Here is a 24,656-nt window from a genome sequence, read left to right on the forward strand (position 1 = left end):
GACGCCATTTTAACAGCTCCGTACAGCGCTGCCACCTGTCGGAAGTCAATGAAACTATACGAGACGAAGCGGGAATGTTTGAAAATATTCCACAAGAAATTTCCGGTTTTTTCAACCAAAATTGGCCGAGAAAAAAATGTGTTGCATTACTTATTGAACTGCCCTCGTATCTATGTGACTACTTACTGATGATTATCAAATTATTTCTTAGCAAGTGCCCGGCAAGGTATGGTTAGCAGGTCGCTTTTCTTATCGTTATATATCAGACCGTGCACGTTTTCCATTTGTCGTGTATGTATGATTGTTTTCCTGTTTTGTTTGTATGCACTACGAAATATTTAAGATATAACAAACACCAGTTGACTTTAATGTTTTTCCTTATGATATCTCAATATCTTGACTATTCTACACTTTTGGCTACTGCATTATGAGACTGTGTGTACATTTTTGCACCTGAACACTCTCTATGTTTTTGACATAAAACGTTTTCTGTCGTGCTATGCTGTATTCTTAATTATATCACTAGAAACAAGTTTTTATTTTATGGGTATATGATTTAAATGCAAGGTATTAATCCTTATTCATTATTTTCAGAAAGCAATAACGTGTAAAAGAAATAACTTAAACAAACCACAGTGGATTACTATGAAATGGGAATTTCACCTTCGGAATGAACGAAATAAAATGCAATACCTCGTCATGAAGAGTAAATGGATCAGAATTAACAAGCATTAACAAGAATATACTATACACATCGTATGATAGCAGTCTTAACTAATTATTTTTCTTTCAGAATACGAGGCGATTGATGCAGGCTGTCAGACAGAACTACACATCTTAGTTTTAGTGATGAAATATGCTAGAAATAAGTAACTCTATACTATGAATAGTTGTATGAGTAAATGTTAATATGAAAAATGAATAATGAAGTGTCCTTTTTTGCAGATGATAATGAATGATGATGAATAGTTATATGAAGAATATGCTAATATGAATAATGAGGTTTTTCTTTGCAGGTGATGATAGTAATGAAGTTATGGTAATACGAATAATGAAGTTTTCATTGCAGATGAGGATAATGATGAAGTTTTTATATTTACTGTTAGATAAGAGATGCTATGTAGTTATTTAAGAATTTGTTGCAGTTCGTTTTGGCAGTATGTCTTATATCGCATGGTATAATGACTGAATGTTTTGGAAAGGGCAGCTAGAGTACATACATATTGAGTACATGTTTTATTACCTGTTAATTCGAAGTTCACTACTTTTCAGCGTAATATGCGTTTCTTCTTTCAGCTGAATAATCCATTTTGTATTTTTTCCAGGAGAAGCTATTCATGAAATTAATGTGCTATAAGCAGTTAGTCATTAAACCTGTTCTAGTACTTGCATTTTTTTTAGCCATTTGTGTGTGTCATTCATGAATGTGATCACATATACTCTACTTGTTTCATAACCTTGCAACAGCTGACTCATTACGAATGACGTTATTAATCGTTATTTGCAGCAATAAATCAAAAGCAAATATTTTCATGCCCCAGCATTTAATTATTGATCCCAACACAATGCATTACTAGCACAAAAAAAAATGTATTACCAGTCCCAAATAATGCTACTAGTTTAAGAGATATTTATAGTACTAAATATAATGCAGATTTGTCAGATGTATTGAATCCATTATATATATGTATTATTGGACCACAGACCTTGAGTAATAGTTACAGTGTGTTACATTTTAAATATGTCCTATGTCACTTGAATGATGAGTTCTGAGTAATACTGAATGATGTTTTGTAATAATGCATAAATGCTATGCCAATAATTTCTGTAAATAATATTTTTGGTATACTCTATAAATGATGACTTCTGAACAATGCATAAAAATGTCTTGTAACTGGCCAATGAGTGCCAATATTTACTGTAATTAGATGACTTATGAATAATGTTCTGTAATACTCCATACATAGTACAGAAATGTTTAGTAACTAGGCAATGAGTGCCAACAATTACTCAAATCGGTTGATAGACTAGTGTAAGACTTAATGTCCTTCACCTTCTGACCTAATTACCAGACATTACTGCAATATCCGTTTGTCCTGTCCATCCTCATGATCATGGAGCACTATATTTGGATTTTGCACTAATTCTACGTTGGTGAAAAAGTATCGATTCTGCAGGAATGTGGTGTTGACATGTCATGCTGTCCACCACCTTGAACGATGGAGATGTTATTATGGTCCCACTGTTTGGTGTACCTAATGTACTATCAAAATAATAACATTGAATATTAATACGACATTTCAGTGTCTTGGCTACACTGATTAATACTTCAGGGAAGAGAACTTCAGATTGTCTCACTTGGTGTTGTGCTTCTGTAGAAAGAGATGAACTTTCAGTGCAGCTACGTGCAACCTACTGTGCTGCAACCATAATGCAATCCTTCCCTTTCCTTTCCTAGTTCTTGTAAAATGGTTAAAAAAATATACAGTGCGTGTGCACTTTATGTCATTTGTTAATATGTTTTGTGCTCATTGCGTATCCTAGTTCTTGTAGAATGGTAGAGATATACACAGTGCGTGTGCACTTTAAGTCATTTATCAATATGTTTTGTACTCATTGCATATACATTTTGTCATTGCTTGATATGTTCTGTACTCAGTGCATCTGCACTCTATTTCATTTCATGTTCTGCACTTATATATATATGTATATACTCTGCGACTGTAAACTTAGTTAATTATGTAGATTTTAGAAAAATTTGTTGCTCATGGCAAGTCCAATTGACTCACCATCGCTGCCAAATATTTGCCCCCCCCCCCCCCCCCCAGTGGAGGGTTATGTAAGAGGTCCGAGCAGATGTAATTTCGATGTATTAGAGGTCCGGGCAGATGTAATTTCGATGTATTGCTCATGCACTGCTTGCGATATGCAAGGTCTCTGACCAGAGAGCAGTGTTGACTGCAGTAGGAGCTGTGTAGCTGTAGCAGTAAGTTGTTGCTAGTCTGGAGTCTGCTCTGGTCTGGTATGGTGTATCGTGTTGGCTGGCCCGGTCGCGGTGCAGCGATGTCGGAGCCTGAGTATTATTGTATAAGGTAAAAAGCAGCCTCGCGCATGTGGAGTAATGTTATCTCAAGTCGCATGTAAATGTTTTAAAACTCTCGTAATAATAATCTTCCTCACAAAAAGTAACTTTTAACAACCATTCATTTCAATTTAAAGAATTTACTAATATCTCTCATCCATGATCATCCCGATTATTGCAATAGAAAAATCAGTTGCTTCCTTTCATAAATGACAGATAGGTCGGCCAGCATTGCACAGAGCTGTGCCGGAAAAATTTATTGTAAGAGCAGATATATCCGGCGACTTCATTGAGTTAAGAATTTTTTCTTTTTTTATTCAGAATGATCTTTCAGGGCCATGATGCAGCACTGCTGTAGTCCAAAATTTACCAGGTTAAATTCACAGTGAATTATTGAAAAGTCATAAGTGACCGACAATTGAATTGAGAGGTTAGTTACATTGTTTTATTACCAGGTTACTGAATTAATTTTTTTATTGGGACGTTACACTGAATGTGGACGACATAATTAGAATTTTTACTGTTGAGAGGTTTAGGAATTTTTCTGTTTTTGAGGTTACGCTAAATGTGAATGAATTTTGAGCTTAGATTAAATCAGAAAGAATTTTGTGTGGAGGTTAATGTGAGAACGAATTTTGTAGGGAGGTTACAAATGAGAAAGAATTTTGTGGCGAGCTTACACTAAAACAGAATCATATTCATATTATTTATTTTATTTTGTGGGGAGGTTACAACAGGATGCAGCCGCTGGGCGAGCAATGGACATGCTACAGGAGAAATTGAAAGTACACAAGTTCACACAACAAAACCATCTTCAGAATAAAAACTAACCTCCGGTATAGCACTGAAATGAAATAACAGGTACCGATGTAACAAAAGATGATAACCATGGATCACACTTACGATGACGACAACAGGGGTCGGCCAAAACATCTCTCCACGCTACATGTCGATCTGCAGCACCAGTACCTTTCAGAGCAGAGGTAGCAGTAGTACAGTAGCAACCATTGTAATTGCGATGTGCTTAGTAACTCTAAACACTTCGAGGGGTTCGCGAACGACTAGCCTTGGCTGTTCCCAAGGGAATGGGTAATACTAGCCACCAAATGACGGCAACTACCGTACAGTGAACTAGGCGATGTTGACCTCTGTATAAACTGCAACAGAATATGCTGGAGAGCTGCTCCCCTAATTATTCAATGTCCTGGCCTCCTGGAGTGGCCGAGTTGGGTAGCTGGAAGCGGCGCGAATTCTCAGAATGCGGAGGAACTGTGTGTGCCTCCGCCATCGCTCGGCTTCAACGACGATTTAGAATAATGTCCAAAAAACAAGCTATATTTCGATACCTTGGGCGATCCCTATATTAATAGAACAGGGAATGTTATATTACTGCTTCCATCTCCAACCGGTGGTCGTCTATGTAGACAATATCTCGTTGGTGCCTGTGGACTTGGGAAGATTAATTTAACCGTATCAATTCTGTAATTAAGTCTGATAATTTTTTTAACATATCAATCGACTCATCTGAACTATGTCTCAGGTTACTCGGAATTTTATTTGGAGTTCGAATCTGCGATCAGAATGAAATGATCAATTTCATTACTCTCTCTTCCTGTGTGTGAGGACTGGTCTGGACAGATTCTGTCGCCTTGCCACGTGCGTTTTGTGCTGGACAAAGTCGCTGCGTTACCGCTGCCCCCTCAAAGATCTGATTTGGGAAATTGCTGCTCTGAAAGAAAACAGAGGCCCCTTCGAGTCCAGTACATAACAACAAGAGACACCTAAACAACAGAATTAAGGCATTTTTATGGAATTTTTTTAAGAATAGTTCCTGGCAGGACTACCTCTGCACAAAAAATATTACAATATAATTCATTAGCCTAAATACAATTTTTTCTCAGTACTGTCCCATTATGTTTTCAAATCTTAATTTCATCGACAGACGGGGGACAGAATGACTGAAGAGGGACCCTTCGCATGGAGAACATTTACCAGTGCTGTAAGTGCTGACAGATAACTACATTAGGTTAAAGCGTTAGCTTATTGGCCGAATCAATGGACAAGGGTTCTACTGGCCCCTTAGGTTTACACTAAGCCGGCCGCTGGTGGCCGAGCGTTTCTGGCGCTACAGTCTGGAACCGCGCGACCGCTACGGTCGCAGGTTCGAATCCTGCCTCGGGCGTGGATGTGTGTGTTGTCCTTAGGTTAGTTAGGTTTAAGTAGTTCTAAGTTCTAGGGGACTTATGACCTCAGCAGTTGAGTCCCATAGTGCTCAGAGCCATTTGAACCATTTTTGTTTACACTAAATACTGGCACTCGCAACACCCGGTCAGGAAATCGCAGGGGGGTGCCCTACTGTTGACTACGGCATCATCCGCGGGATGGGTTAGTCGGTGAGCGGATACGTCAGCAACGAGCTCGTATTTGAGTGACCCAGGGAGCGGTCACTGTCTTCCGCGTCCCCCTGCACCGATCACGCACCAGCGACATCATTTTGTCTGTGGCTTTGAAACACCACTGCAGTGCCTCAAACCTTTGTTCCCTACTGGACCGAGACTATGAGAGGCGTGCGCTTGCCATCATTTGCCGCCCCTTTGTAAGGTGACATCCGGTTAGTAGTTTAAACACGCTGGGGGGACATGTGTTCTCGGCGTTTTCTGAGGTAGTAGCCTGCTACACACGAGCTACGGTGGCCCTTTTGAGTAACAGCCTCTCATAGTCTTCAGGCGTCACAATAAATGTCTGAGTTAACATAAATATATACATATTAATCATATCATATTATCTACTCATCTCACCAGAACTGCGGTCTCGTTGATGTCACTTCAGTTTTCAAGGTCCAGCACTGGTACAGTATCTTAAGGTAACATAAATCCTTTACTTAGGCTGATGAAGTCCTTGGGCTGACTGTTCTCCAGCAATAGCGCTACATTAATTGTCTTAAGCATCAGTTTCGTCCCAGTTACGTCTCTTAACTTAATGTAGTATTATTACACCATTTCTTTTACACTACATTTATTGTTTTACTCTCTCACGTTCCTTTTTCCATTGACATCACTACCCTGTGCAAGGTTGCTAGGTAGGTATCAGTCGCAACGCAAGGCAGCTTTTTCTTTCACAGATCGGTGATTTCCACGTTTTCTCTTTTTCCCGATTGATGAACGACCTTTTCGTCGAGACAAACACCTTCGTAATGGTATCCTAATTGTCATCTCCGGCTAGCTCTTTCTTTTCCAAACTAATTTTCGTCCCGACATTAAGACTTACCCCTATTACAACGCGTTTTCCGCAGTGTGATCTGTGGGTTCGCTCATGCAAGGATGGTTCGATATCCCTTGAAAGAAAAGCAAAACATAAGAACTTGACATTTCATGAGCTCTTCATCCTATTTTCCTTGCATACCGTTAGCATTACGTAAATTTTAAAATTTGTTTCTACATAGTGGCCTAGGCGACAATGGTTTGTGTGTGTGTGTGTGTGTGTGTGTGTGTGTGTGTGTTACTCTGCTAGTCATGTGGTTCAGTGCAACTTCTCGAACTTCTCGACACCGATGTTGAAGGCCTAGGCGCTACAGATCGGTTGGCAAACCTTATCTGTCTTTGGTAAAAATTAGTAGGTGAGTGGTTCATAATTGCGCAGATTACGCCAGTCACGCACGGCAGTCACTTTGCCAGTGCCCCCTGCCTCAAGGGGAACCAACTCCACTTCACTTCTAACCCTGCCACCTACTGCCACCGCGAGACATATGCTCTGTATTTCCGGTTTTCTCTCTTTCACTCCACCCCAAGCGTTTTCTCAATGTCATCGTCTGTTTCTCCTCAGTTTCCTTCTTAGTACTTGCTATGCCTTCACACATTTACGTAGATCACGACTTATACCTCGGGAACGCATTACATTAGGCACACACAGTGTACAAGGAAATTGTCAGAACCTCACCCATTATTCCTAGGCGAATCAAAATTAAATTGAGTACACTATCACCACAAAATCTCACTCGAGAATCCTAACGTTGAGTTTTAACTTAATTTGTGGATGTGTAGAGGTCTAGCTGATGAACTGCTTGATATTGGCGACGTTCCATACGCCTTTCTCGTCGGCTGTATCCAGATCGCCTACAACTTACACTACTCCGTAGGGAGTGTTATGTAGGAGATAAAAAAAATGCTCAAATGTGTGTGAATTATTATGGGACTTAACTGCTAAAGTCATCAGTCCCTAAGCTTACACACTACTGAACCTAAATTATCCTATGGACAAACACACACATCCATGCCCGAGGGAGGACTCGAACCTCCACCGGGACCAGCCGCACAGTCCATGACTTCAGCGCCTCAGACCGCTCGGCTAATCCCGCACGGCATGTAGGAGATGGACCTGCTGCATCTGGAGCATAAGAACGGTGGGAAATAGCCTATACAATCGTGGATTATACTGCTAATGATCTTTTCGAATTGTAGGATATAATGCACCGATTTGGTATGTTGAGCTGAACAGCGAATCTTGATCAGTTTCCTCACTTCGCGGAAACACCGTCCAGTTGGGTTTTCTGCTGTTTGGTAAAGGATCCCAACGGCAGTTTAGCTCCGTTCCCGAATCACTCTACACAGCCAGCAGCCGTAACTTGCTTGTGCTTGTTAGTTTTGCAAAGCGACTACTGTAACAGAAGCGGTAGCTATAGGTTGTGTGCCTTCATTATTGTTCTGAAACGGCGCGCGACACAAATTTCTCTGCGTTTCCTTCCTTTCCAATTAAAATACTGCACTGATTGAAAGGGTAGCGAGAAACGAGTCACGTTCCTGTCGACGCTATGACACATAATTAGCCAACAGCGGCTAACAACACTAGTTGGAGTGAGCGACTGAAATTTGCAACCAGGACAAAGATACGTATAAATCTACAGTATCTAGTCGGTCTTGTCACGGTCGCGACGTCTGTAGCCTTTTGGTGTTGCTGGGTGTAACTGTAGCAGATTAGCAAAGAGCCACAGACTAACGTGTTCTCTAGCAGATCACTCACCATTGGATCTTCTGTTCATATGTGCCGCACTTTGTTTCTTTACAGCACGTGTTCCATCGCCTAGTAAGGAACTGTTTCACAAAAGCAGCGGTAACGAAGCTACAGACAATGAAATTCGGGATATATTGGGGGAACATATGTTCAAAAATGAATACATAAATGATATGTAACCTTGTCACAAGTTTCCACAAGTTATCAGTATCTCGCGGCCAGACGTCGCGATAGTAGAGTCGAGACCGTTGCGATATGCTTAGTAACTCTAAACATCACGAGTGGTTCGCTGATACTAATCGAGGCTGTTCCCAAACTAGCGACTGAATGGCGGTAAACGCCGTACACTGAACCTGGTGATGTAGCACCTCTGCAAACTGCAACGGGTTGGACTGCAGAGCTACACCTCTTATTACTTAAAGACTCGGTCGACGAGACGCGGTGCACCCCCGAGGTACATGCAAAGGTCGTTATAGCCAACCAAACAAGGGTGAGAGGTGAAACCGTTCCTTCTGGGCTGGCAGAGTTCCGGTTCTCAAGTTGGGTGACCTGAGGTGGCGCGAATTCTCAGAACGCCGGAGAACTGTGTGTGTCCCTCCTTCACCGCGTGGCTTCAACGACGATTCGATATAACGGCCAGGGGCCATACTAGATTTCGCCACCAGCGACGTTTCCTATATTAACTAAATGTGAAGTGTTAAATCTGTCTTGATCCTTCAACTGATGGTACTCAATGTAGACAATAGCTCGACAGTGTCAGTGGAGTCGGGAAAATTTATGTAGTATTATCAATTCTGTAGTAACGTTTCATGAAATGTTCCATAATTAGCTGATTGGTCCGATTTAGGTACCAGTTTTATTCGCAAATTTTTGTTGAAGCTCGAATCTGTGATCAGGGGTTAATTTTATTACTCTCTCTTTCCTTATGGATGGTAAAAACTAGTCTTAACAGATGCTATGGTCTCTACACGTGCGTTTTGTGTTTGACGAAGTCATTGCGTTATTAAGTGAAACGAGATTCGTCTGTGATGAACACATGTTTTCGTCATCCACGTGGTGTCTTTTTATAAGAGCCCGTTTCTGACATTCCAAGAAACGACACACATTGAGGACAGTCTGGTGAGTGATACGCGACTATAGAAGAAGTGCATCTAGTCAAGTTTAAGCTCTGCAGCAAGCTGTCTTATGGACATCCTTGGCATTCTTTGTGGCGTTAATCCTAGATATTGTTCCTGTTGTGGAGTTGTTGGTATAGGGTGACCTTGTCATATCCCTTGTGCCTCGGAACTCTAAAATTACACTTGGTGGTACCTTCTACTTCGCTGAGATTGGTGTCACTGTCTCATCCCTAGTGAAGCTCCCGACGATTCTGTAACAGAGAGGAAAGAGCATTAACTGACGGGTCCAGCGCACAGATCCTCGATACATCCATGTGACACTATTATTTGAAGCCTGGAGTTTTCCTTTGCAGCGCGGTTGTCACATTTGCGATTTATACCAGAATCTTGACTGCCATCATTGCTACCGCCGACATTTCTTGTTACATTTCTCTTATTTCGCAGCTAGTATCTCTACACGAGTATATTAGATAGGTGGATTGCTGACAGACTTCCACAGCTTTGGATATGGAAATCCAGCTGCAAAACCTGTCGTTACTGCAAATGTGGACAGTAAAGAGGTCGAGCAAATAACTGAAACAACACGTAGGCATAAGTAGCGCACAAAGTTGAATTTTTGTTCACTCGAGATAAGCGTGTAACTGAGGACACTAACCGTTCCAATCATCACAGAAGCGGTGACACTGGAGTCGGCAAGTGTCTCCAGCATTGAAATAGGTGCGAAGCCTATAAAACCGAAAAGCATTTTGCATCAGCGCAGTTCTCATCTGGAAGTTTTATAGAGAGGTCATGACAGTCGGAAGAAAGTAACGCGGAATCAATACTGGCAGACTGCTAGGAGGAGGTGAAATACGACGGATTACGAAACGAACACATGTCACCACAGACAAAACACAAAATTTTGTTCTTGTTGATGGCGAGGCATAGTCAGAAGCGAAGGTAGCATACCATATACCTGTGTTTAGTGAGACAGCACCGACATTGTTTACAGAATACAGTAGTGTCGGTACACTCCACTCTAATGATGAATTGACCATTAGATGTCACAAGAGGCGGACCCGGCAGTATAAAACGAGATGGGAATATTGGCTTGTCAGTCGAAAACGTAGTAACAGTACAACGAGTCACTTGGAGATATCAGTGACTGAACGTGAAGTAGTCACTGGATGTCAACTGCGTACAAAGGAACGGTGTTACGACATAAGGGTGTTTTTTATGGTTGGGTTATGGTCCAGATGCTACTCTGAAGAGCCCGCTAGATACAAGAGTATACGAACTTATATTACGGTACAGAGCAGTGCATTCAGTAGAGGTCAGACGATGATTGTTCATAGCATAGCATGATAATACACGCTATCGTAAGGCAGCTCCTTTGAGCCAATCGTCTGCGGGCTTAAATGTTGCATAAATAACTTGGTTGCCCAGAGTCATGACATGAAACCATTGTAATACCTTTCGGTTCAGTTAAAACGCTGACTTCACCCCAGATTGCACCGTCCAAACTTAATCGTGAATTTCATTTCGCAGTTACTGAGAAACCTAAACCGATACAAAGTGATTTCCGTATTTCAGTGGGGGGATATGAAAGGAATGCCGGCCGGAGTGGCCGTGCGGTTCTAGGCGCTACAGTCTGCGGCCGCTACGGTTGCAGGTTCGAATCCTGCCTCGGGCATGGATGTGAGTGATGTCCTTAGGTTAGTTAGGTTTAATTAGTTCTACGTTCTAGGTGACTGATGACCTCAGAAGTTAAGTAGCGTAGTGCTCTGAGCCATTTGAATCATTTTGAAAGGAATGAAACAGGCTGCTTAGAAAATTGAGAGGCTATCTTGCCAGGAAGTGGCGACCCAAATTCTAGAGCAAACTGCGACTCATGCTGCATTACTACAGCTTACAAGAAAAATTCTGAAGAACTGGGGACCAATATGATGAGGAGATTTTCACGTATTAAGGAGGAAGGGAAATGAACAGAAGGTTGAAGGTTGTATTTCGTACAATTGGGACGAATTATCTGGTTTTGATTACAATCATTTCTTACGCATGAAAAAGATTTTAAGTATTTAGATTTTCAGTAACTGACATTCATCCTCATGATTCCTTGGCCTGGATTCGTAAGACTGGATATGTGTGTGGTTATTCTGAAGCTGCAAGGTAATGCGTATGTGTGCCTTGCAGTATAACTGTGAATCATATGAAGAGTTCACATGCTCGTGAAAAATTTCAAAAAATTAATCTAGTTATGTAGAAAAAGGAACTTAATGGTGTTTTACAAAAATATGTAATTTATGAACATTTTAATTGTCTGTTTGTTTGTAAATTCAGTTTGGTCGTAATGTTGCACAGGTGGTACACCCATCACTTCAAAGTCCGTCAGAATATGTTGTGTAGTATCCTTTTATTTTTTTCTGGTTGTAGACACTCGTCGCAAACACAGGTGTATTACAGAAGGCTCTGACTACTGGAACTTAAGTACAAGTGCATGTAGAAGGCTGTGGCTCAGCTGCAACCAGTCTTAAGACACATTTGTTTGCTTCTTCCTTTCCGAATTTGAAACACGTGTGCTTCGTAGTTTATGTCATGTTGTTGTATTTTAGTGTATACTGCCCTGAGCTAAAACGCCACAACTAAAGAAATTTAGCACTAAACAAAGGTTTCGAAGCAATCAGTTCAAAGCAGCACGGAATAATAGGCTGCCCGGTCGGAGGAGTCTCGTTTGAAATCGTATCAAGCGGATGGATGTGTACAGGTATGGAGACAACCTCATGAATCCATGGACCCTGCATGTCAGTAGCGGACTGTTCAAGATTGTGGAAGGTCTGTAATGGTGTGTGGCGTGTGATATGGGACCCCTGATACATCTAGATATGTCTCTGACAGGTGACACGTGCGTAAGCATCCTGTCTGATCAGCTGCATCCATTCATGTCCATTGTGCACTTCGACTGACTTTGGCTATTTCAGCAGTTCAATGCGACACCCCACACGTCCAGAATTGCTACAGAGTGTCTCCAGGAATACTCTTCTGACTTTTTTTTTTTCTTTTTTGGCCCGCATCTCGTGGTCGTGCGGTAGCGTTCTCGCTTCCCATGCCCGGGTTCCCGGAATCGATTCCCAGCGGGGTCAGGGATTTTCTCTGCCTCGTGATGGCTGGGTGTTGTGTGATGTCCTTAGGTTAGTTAGGTTTAAGTAGTTCTAAGTTCTAGGGGACTGATGACCTTAGATGTTAAGTCCCATAGTGCTCAGAGCCATTTGAATTTTCTTCTGACTTTAAACACTTCCGCTGGTCACCAGACTCCCCAGACTTGAACATTCTTGAGCATATCTGGAATGCCTTGCAACGTGCTGTTCAGAAGAGATCTCCACTCCCTCGTAGTCTCACAGGTTTATGAACAGCCCTGCAGGATTCGTGGTGTCAGTTTCCTCCAGCACTACTTCAGACGTTAATCGAGGCCACGCCACGTCCTGTTGCAGCACTTTTGCGTGCTTGCGGGGACCCTAGTCGACATGAGGCAGGTGTACCAGTTTCTTTGGCTCTTCAGCGTAATAGCGGTAAAAAAACCGAAAATTGATTATTTCATAATCTGGTTATTACTGACTGGTTTAGCCGGCCGGTGTGGCCGTGCGGTTAAAGACGCTTCAGTCTAGAACCGCGTGACCGCTACGGTCGCAGGTTCGAATCCTGCCTCGGGCATGGATGTGTGTGATGTCCTTGTGTTAGTTAGGTTTAATTAGTTCTAAGTTCTAGGCGACTGATGACCTCAGAAGTTAAGTCGCATAGTGCTCAGAGCCATTTTTGAACTGACTGGTTTAAACAGTCCGGTTAAACTGGAGACGAAAAGAACCGGTGTAGCAGCGACTGCCGCCATCCCTAATTCCGCAACGCCCTAATTCCTCCCGCCTCGCGCCGGCAGCCAGCCGGCTGCGGCGGTGGCGAGCCAGTTGTTTGCCATTTGTTTCTGCATAAATCTTGCACAGGCAGCGCGTGTTAGGCGACGCAGGACTGTGAACTGAGTGAAAGTGTTCAAAGTAAAATGGCCAATTACAGGTATTCTATTCGCCAAAGGGTATTAATGAATGATTCATAAATACTACAAAATCAGGCGTGCTCCAAGGAAATTACTTCAAGAGGAATTTCCTGATGTTGAAGTTACTAATTGGTCTACGATTCATCAACTGATAAATTTCGTGAAATGATAAATGTTCTTTGCAGGAAACGCAGATAACCACATACAGTACTCTGAGAAGAAACTCTAGATAACATTGGGCACGTTCAGGAAAGGCTTCCCAGAAAATCAGTTCGACATCTGACTCAGGCAACAGGAATTTTCTATGGCTCTGTTCAAATGGCATAAAGTTGCTGAAAGTAACGACTTATAAAATAACTAGAGTGCAAGAAATTAAACCGGATTACATTGCAAAAAGGTTGCAGTTTTGTGAATAGTTGTTGAATAGTGTGCACGACAGAGAAATTGACCTTCACCTTTCTTCCTGGTCAATCGCCGTTCCACCTAAGTGGGTATGTTAGTTCATAAAATAACTGTTATTAGAGTACTGAAAAGCCTAATGTAATAATCGAGGCTCCCATGAATGATCAAGAAACACAATTGTGGTGCGCTGTTAGACTCTTCTATTTCAGGAAACAACAAACAGAGATATGTGGAGAATGTTTCGTAGCTTCTTTTTGGCCAGCTGACTGACAGGGAACGTACTTTCGCAACCTTTCAGGAGGACTCCGCGATGGCACATACACTCAACTTCTCACTGCAGGAAATTCATGACGTGTTTCAAGATAGAGTCATCACTAACAGAATATGTCCTCCTTGTTCCGCCGATTTAACCTACTGTGATTTTTAGCTCTTGCGGGGGGAGGGGGGGAAAGCATTAAAGGCGAAAGAGTACAAATCATATCCATACATTTTAGATAAACGTAAATTTTAGATAAACGTAAAACTAACATTCGCCAAGAAATTGCTACAGTTTCTCAGAGGGAAAAGCAGCGTGTAATGAGCAGTTCCTTAAGCAAGGATCAGAAATGAATCTTCCTGGCAGATTAAAACTGTGTGCCGCACCGAGACTCGAATTCGGGATCTTTGCCTTTCGCGGGCAAGTGCTCTACCAACTGAGCTACCCAAGCACGATTCACGCCCCCTACTCACAGCTTTAGTTCTGCCAGTACTTCGTCTCCTACCTTCCAAACTTTACAGAAGCTCTCCTGCGAACCTTGCAGAACTAGCACTCCTGAAAGAAAGGATATTGCGGAGACATGGCTTAGCCACAGCCTGGGGGATGTTTCCAGAATGAGATTTTCACTCTGCAGCGGAGTGTGCGCTGATATGAAACTTCCTAGCAGATTAAAACTGTGTGCCGCACCGAGACTCGAACTCGTGACCTTTGCGTTTCGCGTGCAAGTGCTCTACCAACTGAGCTACCCAAGCACGACTCACAGCCCGTCCTCACTGCTTTACTTCTGCCAGTATCTCACCTCCTACCTTCCAAACATGACAGAAGCTCTCCTGCAAACCCTGCAGAACTAGCACTCCTGAAAGAAAGGATACTGCGGAGATATGGCTTAGCCACAGCCTGGGGGATGTTTCCAGAATGAGATTGTCACTCTGCAGCGGAGTGTGCGCTGATATGAAACTTCCTAGCAGATTAAAACTGTGTACCGGACCGAGACTCGAACTCGGGACCGTTGCTAGTTCTGCAGTGGCAGCGTCCCATTCGGACATTATGAAGCTTTTTTCTTCCACCAAAAGTACAAGTTAGGAGATGATTATCAAAACATCAAAATAGCTTTTAGGATATTTATGACAACTCCATTGACTGCAGCATCTTGTTAACGAAGTATCACCAAATTAACTAGTTAAAGTTGAGTATAGGTGATGCACATGGTCAAATCACATCTGTTAAGAAATCAGGGAGTAACTTCCATGGTACTTGAGGGAGTTGTAGGGGGTACAAACTGTAGAGGAACACAGAGATAGAAATATACCCAGCAAATAATTAAGGACATAGGTTGCAGCTGGTACTCTGAGTGGCACAGGAGAGGAATACATGGCAGGCCGCATCAAACTGAAAGAAAATGGTTATATTTCGTTATCTTGTCGATAGAATACGACAGAGCTGCCAATTTTGACTTCAGTGCCATAATCAATGAATATACTTCTCGCTGAAAGCACGCAAATGATAAGTAAAATTATATTTAAAAACTCAATTGTCGAAAAGGAATGTGTTTGAAAACTTAATTATAGCCCTTTTCCTTGTATTTCCTATTAGCAACATATTTACATTAATACTTTATGAGGTGCAAATAAAGGATGTTCCTTGTTATACATTTCTGAAATACAGTGGCTGCCACAAAAATTAAGATATAGTTTTCGTTTTACTTTCAACAGTTCTAGAAAGTTTGTGCTGTTTGTAATCTTATCGGATACATAAATTATTATGAATATATTTCATTTATATAGCTCATTAAAGTAAAATGTTTCGGTAACGCTTCATTTTTATTAAACCTTGTCTACATATTACAAAAATTTCTTAAATATTATTAGAAAAACTTGCAGCAAATTACTTTTTGGGGGGGAGGGTGGGGGGGGGGGGGAAGCAATTTGGGCAGAGTTCTGCCAACGGCCCAAGGATTACTTCGGTACGATTGCAACTCTACGGTAGGGGTGTACTGACTTACTGATTTCGCGGCACGATATTCCAATAATTTTTAACTTGTGGCCTTTATGTAGTCACAGTAAGGTGTTTTAACACCTTACTGTGACTATATAAAGGCCACAAGTTAAAAAATATTGGAATATCGTGCTGCGAGACAAGTTATTATTCCGAAATGGGAACACACTCCCCCAATTCCAGCTACACTGGTCTGAAATGAATTAAGTTCGACAGGGGCCTACTCTCTCCTTGTCCAGAAGGAATGAAATCTGTGTTTGACAAAAAAAAAAAAAAAAAAAAAAAAAAAAACGAAGAAATTACAAGAATGAACAGTGAGGGGCAAACCACCATCAGATCATGGGATGGCCCTGGGTTGCACTGTGCTATGGGATCTGATCATCAATGTGACGCTTCCGCCGGATGTGGCATACCTAATGAAATTCGTAGACCCTCTTACTTACCGAACCGAGGCCATAATCAAGACTAATGTCCTTGTTGCACGGAGTTCCACGTGATGCGTCTGGGGAGGGAAGGGGGGGGGGGGAGTCAAGTGTACCTAAGTAAAAGCGAATTCCATAGTGCATGTTGAACGGAATCGTGTCAGTGGTTCAGTACGAAACCACACAGTGGATGGTGTCGCAGCCACAATGTACGTGCTTAATGCTCAACAGACAATACAGACCCACATCAAGTGTTCACTGTCAGGCACATCGTTATTCTGAGCTAGTTATATCTGGGACAGTAATAAAATGCGTAGAAGTCTCAAGTAATTTTAAGATCCAGTCACAAACTAAGCAGGTCTGAATTTCTTGAGCAACTGCATCCTAGTCTCCTGTACCGTACACCAATACCATACCAGAAAACGATGAAGAACCAGGATGTAAATTCAGGAACAGTACTTCAGTTTGGCAGAAAACAACGTCGCTATGCAGAAAAAGCTTTCCGAATGCATCTATGTTCCCCAGATGTTTCGGAAGACAAAACTGCCTAGCAGAAAAATTGAACCACACAGAAGTGGAGTAGGAAACAAAATGAAACTTCACCGGTTGGGAGAGTTTGTGCTGTCATCAGATCGAGCCAAATTTAAAAAGAAATTGGCAGTATGAACCCACTTATAACTATCACTTATAACTGTAACTCTGGACTGCGTGCATGCAGTGATTCAGTTTGGGAATCATACAGCCTTTGTATTCTCTCTTGAGACACGCTAGCTCACAAGGTTTGTAACTGGTCTTTGGTGGTGGTGTATTCATGTATGTGAGAGCGCAGTTTGCGCTGTTATCAGGTCTCCTAAGTGTCATGGGTCACGTTCACAGTGTTGCCAGATCTCCCCAAATGGTCCACGTCTTCCTTGGGCAAATGTATAATACTTTACCAACAGTCGCTATTTTGATTGTTTATTAGGGATCTAGTTACAATGTTCCAATCACGTCATCTTCAGGCCTGTCCCATGAATCAAGTACCACTCGTGCATGTATAAGAAAAGGCACCAATAATTGTATCTGGTTACTCGCAGTCGAGCAGCCGACCCGAGCGGAACGCTGCTCTCTGCACCTGGCGTAGCTGCCCGCTGATAGCTCCTCGGAGTGGTCTCTAACAAGCTGCAACTGGCGTAGCTGCCAGTGACGCTCTAGTGAGCGGCACGAACCCGCGCAAGCCGCTTAACGCTTTCGGGCGCTAAGTGGCAAGAGCTTCGGCTCAACTTCCTGCAACTTCGGTTGCAAATCTCCCCAGCGGGACTCTCCCGTTCTTTGATAGGGTAATCTCAGTGTCAGGGGCCCGTTCACGTCGGATAACCCCGCGCTCTCTTCAACCCGCGCTCTCTTGCGCCGCGCATTGCACTCCGTGCAGATAGGTCGTAGGGACACCCCTCTTCTGTAGGAACACGATACACAGCGCTTTCGCTAAAAAGCAAATATTGTCGCTTCTTGAAAAAGAGCAAAATTGTCGTGCATCCATCCTTCCTATCCAAATAAATAAATACTCCCGAAACAGCAAAAATGTCCGATCTTTCCTGTGCTTCCCCTCCACTCACCCGCAGCAAAGCTGCAGCACAAGAGGCGGTAATGCCCCCCATCATTTCCGTCCCACTGTCCACCTTCCAAGAGCAGGTTGCCTTGAAGGATAAACAGATCGCGGAACAGCTGGAGCTGATCGCAGAGCTGATGGGCAGCGAAAACACACAAACAGAAACACCCACACCACACACACAGACACCTGCTGAACAACAGAAAGACGTGCCCCCTATCTCACCTCTGGCGGCCCAGGCACCGACGGAACCGGATCCAGAGCCGACAGAGGACACAACAAATACAGATGAAGACGGGCCGTGGCAGCAGGTCGGCCCAAGGCGCAAACAGCAGCCAAATACGCAAACAAGTGAGCCCACAAACTCACGAGGCAACGGCCGAGCGCTGCTGCCAACACCATCTACATCGCGAACAAACAACAATAACAACACAGGGACCAACACAAACAACCCTGCGACTGCAGCAACCACAAATATACAAGCAGCTACGCAGAACACAAACAACACCGCGACTGGCTTCCCACCGGTCATCATTCACAACTACGGAGACCTAAATCTCCTAAACAAGGAATTTAACAATCAGCACAGCCCCACAACATACTACTCTAAGCTCACCGGGGAACACGCCGCACTGTACGTGGCGAACAAGGCAGACTACACAAATCTACTGGACTTTCTCAAAGAAAGGAAGGTAGAACACTTCACGTACAGGACAGTGTTGGAAAAAACACAGCAGTACGTGATAAAGGGGATAGACTCACGAACCCCGACCGACACAGTACACAATGAACTCTCTGCTCTCGGGTGGGAGTGCATTCAGATAAACCGAATGTCAGAGTTCGGCACAGCGAGACCGTCTCATAACTACATGGCGGAGTTGGCCGACACGGCCAAATCCCGCGACCTGCTGAAGTTAAAGCTATTTCTTCACATGGTCGTAAATGTAGAAATTTACAACACGCCACGCACCCCCCAACAATGCAACAACTGCCAGCGCTATGCGCACGCGGGTATCAGATGCGGTCTCGCACCCCGCTGCCGCATTTGCGCTGGCGGTCACACAACCCAACGCTGCAAACTCCCCCATACAGCACCTCGCAAGTGCGCCAACTGTGGTGCTGCCTATCCGGCAAACTACAGAGGGTGCATTGCTTACAAAGCAGCTCTGAGGCGCAAAATCGCGAAACATGCGAAACCTACCGCCATCACAGTTCCAAAACCGCCCCCGCGCCCAGTAAGAAGTGGAATATCCTTCGCTGGAGTGGTCGCTGGCAGCCCCAGCAGCGCGGGACGGTCAGAGGAGCCCCAGAGCTCAGAACACGCTCAGCAAACACCCCCAGCAACAGACACACAACAGACAAGCACAACAACTGACACCACACCCGCACCGGGCACACCACACGAAACAAGCAACAACACCACCCTACCCCCTGAGATCGCGAACTGCAGCCCACCACAGGCTACAGAAAACGCACCTACACAGGGACAACCACAGCGCCAGAGGAGAAGGAGAAACAGCCGCAGCACGAGGAACACGACCACACCACAACAAGTACACAGGCAACAGAACACCGACACCCACGAACACATCCCGGACACCAACTCAACAACCCACATTGCAGGCCAGCCCTCACTAAACGCCAACACTGGAACAAGCGGCCGCTAACACGGCCAATAACTCGCAGGCCGACATGACCAACATTACGACAACGTTCCAGAGAATAATGGAAACATTATTCCCCGGACGCACGACCACCGAAATAGTCACGAAGATTATGGGGTGTGTCTCACAACTCTTCATGCAGTTCATGTCGGGTACGCTCAACTGGACTAGCTTCCAAGCCACTATCACACCGCTTTTTACACTACTACATGGATAATACACCACACCAGCCGCGAAACGCAGACTTAAACACAATCACACAGATCCTGTTTCGGAATGCCAACGGAATCGCAAGCAAAAAAGCCGAGATGGCCGCGTTCATGGAGCGAAAGGGTATCCGAATCGCTCTTGTGAACGAAACACTGCTTACGCCTCGCAAACAACTAAACTTCCCAGGTTATTGCGTCTATCGTACCGACCGCGGGGATGGCAGGAGGGGAGGCGGCACGGCAATCATCATACACAGAGACATAGACCACACGAACATTGAGCTCCCAGCACTTGAAAGGCTAGAGGCTACGGCCGTCAGGGTCAAGATCAACGGAGCCAACACCACACTGGTATCGCTATACAATCCTCCTAAAAACATAGTAACACGCGATATCAGCACAGTACTCAACATAGCACCGCGGGTAATAGCCGCTGGAGACCTCAACGCAAAACACCCTGATTGGAACTCACGAATACGAACCTCCAACGGCAAGAAACTGTACGAACACGCACTAGGCCGAAACTACATTATACTTGGACCGGACGTTCCCACGTTCGTGCCTACACAGGCCCGACATAGGCCAGACGTGTTAGACATAGCCCTCATAAAGGGCATCACATGCACACTCAACCTAACGGTTGAAAACGATCTGGACTCAGACCACATGCCTGTAATACTGCACATGGAAGAGACACTGCAGGACATCGAACCACGCAGGATGCTTAACTACAAGCGTGCGAATTGGACACTGTTCAAGGAAACGCTTGATAGTCGCATTCCTGACACCCACGAAATTAACAACACACAGCAAATCGATGAGGCTGTGGAGGCTCTCACAACTGCCGTCCAAGACGCAATGAGTGACGCCATTCCATTTACAACACCAAGACAACACTCGACGGCCCTGCCCCAGGAAATCCTGGGCCTTATCTCAATGAGGAACCGCCTCAGGAGATACTGGCAGCGTACCAGGCGCCCGTTCTATAAACTGCACGTCAACAGACTCCAGGGCATAATACGGAATAAAATTCAAACATTCAGAAACGAACAATGGGGACAGAAACTCGCTGGGCTGGATACCACACGTCCTGGCGTGTGGCAGCTGGCCAGACACTTGACCAGGGAGAAACATTACATACCCACGTTACAAGGACCAGGCGGCCCAGCCTACTCCGCGACGAAGGCAGAGCTTATGGCCACAACACTTGCAGCGTCTTTCATGCCGAATCTGGTTCATTCAGACCCAGCATTCACACTTGAAACGGACCAGGAGGTTACACGACTTGTAGCCCAGCCCTCGCGCAACGAAATAAGACGTACTAGCACAAATGAAGTCACATGGGCTATCAAGCACACCAACGCTAGAAAAGCCCCTGGGCCTGATGGCATTCAAAACCGTGTCCTCCAGGAGTTCACGGATAAAGCCGTAGAATACCTCACACACTTAACGAATGCCATCCTGACACACAAACACTTCCCTGACTTTTGGAAGGCGGCCAAGGTCCTGATGTTCAGGAAGCCAGGGAAAGACCACTCCCTCCCACAAAATTACCGACCTATCAGTCTGCTGTGCTCGCTCAGCAAGATTGTTGAGAAGGTAATACTAAAACGTATCACTAGGCATTGCATCGCCAACGACACCCTAAGACCGGAGCAATTCGGCTTTAGGAATCACCACTCGACAACACAACAACTCCTCCGCGTAGTCGAACATATAACACACGGCTACAACATGAACAAAGCCACAGGGGCCGTGTTCCTAGACATCGAAAAGGCTTTCGATCGTCTCTGGCACAACGGACTCATACGCAAACTAAGCGAAGCTGGTTTCCCGGACGGACTCGTACGTCTCATACACTCATATCTCACGAACAGATGTTTCAACACTAACGTGCAGGATAAACAATCAACACAACACGGTATCCAAGCTGGAGTACCCCAAGGAAGCATCCTAGGGCCCATCTTGTTTAACCTGTACATTAATGACTTCCCAGCGACACGAAACACGACGTTAGCCGTCTACGCGGATGACACAGCCATCCTCGCGCAAGACTGGAAACCGTCGAACATCAACTCACGAATACAGACAGCACTCAGAACAGCTGAGCCTTGGCTGGAGCGATGGCGTATTAAAGTAAACGTCGACAAGTGCGAAGCAGTTCTGTTCACACGCAGACCGAAACTACTGCGCAAACACCAACACTGTAGACCGATAACACTACATACATCCCCAATACGTTTCCGAGAGAAAGTCAGATACCTTGGTGTCTGGCTGGACCGGAAACTTACATGGGGGGACCACATCGAATACGTTGCCAACCGCGCGCACGCGAGGCTCAAACAACTCTACCCAATGCTCAACAGGGAAAGCACACTGAATAGGAGGGTGTCGAGGTCCTTATACATGACACTGATTAGACCTCTGATGACGTACGCAGCTCCCGACTGGGGATATGCAGCTCCCACACGACTGCGCCGCCTGCAGATCATACAGAACAAGGTGCTACGAATCATCAGCAATGCTCCACGCTACACACGCACCGTGGATCTTCACCATGAATACCGCTTTGATACCCTCAAGGAAGTGTTCAAGAAACACGCCACACGACTATACAGGAACTCGAGACACTCGAACAATCCTTTCATCCTCACTCTGGGAAACTACGATCACAACCACAGGTGGAAACACAAGCGGCCAAAGACACTGCTAGCTAGAGCATAACCACCTATGGTAAACTAACATACGCAAACAGCGACGAACGCCGGTAAGCCCCTGCATATCAGCAACACTGACTGGCAACTACCAGCTGCTATTAGAGCCGACCAACAGGCCACAGCAGGGACACCGACGAGCTCGCCCACAGACGCACGAACAATCTGCCAACACTCCCTCACACTGTGCCTCCGGTATATGACCTATCGGACACAAGACCGATAACAAACCTAACTGTTGCAGGTTGCAGGACGCTGAACGAGGACTCTGTACCAGCACCCAGCACCAGCCGCCGAGCAGCACAAACGCACAACGTCAAGGTATCGACATGCATGATACCCACTACTAACAAAACCTATCCTTGCACAACCTATCGCAGGCAGCAAGACAACCGCTACTGCTCTTGCCGCCCGCCCTAACTTTCGCAGAGGTTTTTTTCCCTTGGCTCTTGCCTTGGCACTTTTTTTCCTCTGCCCTTCAAACCGCTACCCTTCGTCAGATTTCGACCAACCTATCTCCAGATGAGCGCGTATTAATGGTTAATCCTAACCAGACGTACGCAAACATCGCAGTACCCACATCCTGCGACACCTCACTTTAGTGAATACTAACCCTTATGCAGAGATGGCAGTAGACCTTTTGTGTTGGCCATCATGCCGGTGTGGGCGTGGAGGGGCTCCACCTCTAAAATTGTATCTGGTTCGGTAGGTATCCGAACTTCCTTGGTCTGAGTCCTCCTTCAACATCAAGTGTCGAAGTCCCCCCTTCATAAAAGTCCTCCTGTAAGAATGGGTCCATTGTTCCCACAAAGGCGGCCGCTGTGGCCGATCGGTTGTAGGCGCTTCAGTCCGGAAACGCGCGACCGCAATGGTCGCAGGTTCGAATCCTGCCTCGGGCATGGATGTGTGTGATGTCCTTCGGTTAGTTAGGTTTAAGTAGTTCTAAGTTCTAGGGGACTGATGACCTCAGATGTTAAGTCCCATATTACTCAGAACCATTTGTTCCCACAAGTCAACCACTTGGCTTTACCTTCCTATTTCATAAAAAATGTGCCAGTTAAAATTACTTATTAAACCTCTGTATAATTGACATTATTTATTGATTAATTAATGACATACTACTTTTATTACCATTATTAATGACCTGTCACTATGATGTTCATAATTAATGACCTATCGCCTTGATCACAATTATTTAATACCCGCTTATCAATATTTTTGGGTAATAAATAATAATTTCTCCCCACCTGTGCCTTGGCCCATCAGACGGACTTCTCACTCATATTCTGTCTCCCATCCCACATGCAAACAACCAGGAACACTTTTATACACCAATTTGTTACACAATATAACCGTCTTCGTTTAACATTTTTGAGCCGTTGGAACTGCCAAGGTGAACGGTTTTTAGGCGTAAAGTTTTTTTTTCGACAGGGAAGTAGAGTAATAATATTCATATATTAGTAGAGGTACATAAGGATGGTAACTATACTTCTAACTATCTAGTTTCAACTACGTTTCAAGATCAACAAACTAGTCACTTTCGACTACCTTCTTCAACGTGAGGCAACTACATTTCAAGATCGTCATAGTAGTATGGAATAGCGTGGTACATTTATTTATGTAACACAAAATACGGCCCACTGTTCAAGCAGTGACAGAAGCCTCCAAGTTGGCTGGACACTGACAGTGCAGGTTATTTGGCTTGTCTCTGGCGGGTGATACTGCCCCTTTTGTTATACAGCACAGCCTTCCTATGCTTCAATTAATCGACGTACTTGTCACGAGGCTATGTGGCCTCGGGTCATGACTTACACCTATGCCCACGGGAGGACAATTAATATCGTTCCTCATCCTGCTCAAGGTAAATGCCGTGTGGCTTCGGCGTCCCGTCGGGTAGGCCGTTCGATGGTGCAAGACTTTCGAGTTGACGCCACTTCGGCGACTTGTGTGTCGATGGGGACGAAATGATGATGATAAGGACAACACAACACTCAGTCCCTGAGCGGAGAAAATGTCCGACCCAGCCGGGAATCGAACCCGGGCCGTTATGTATGACATTCCGTCGCGCAGGCCACTCAGCTACCAGAGGCGGACCTCATCCTGCTAACTCCTATTTCATTATAAAACTTATTCGACAGGGTGCTTAGTCTTAGTGACGTGTAACCTATGTTTTGCATA

This window comes from Schistocerca americana, chromosome 2, assembly GCF_021461395.2.
Source record: "Schistocerca americana isolate TAMUIC-IGC-003095 chromosome 2, iqSchAmer2.1, whole genome shotgun sequence".
Classification (NCBI taxonomy): Eukaryota; Metazoa; Arthropoda; class Insecta; order Orthoptera; family Acrididae; genus Schistocerca; species Schistocerca americana.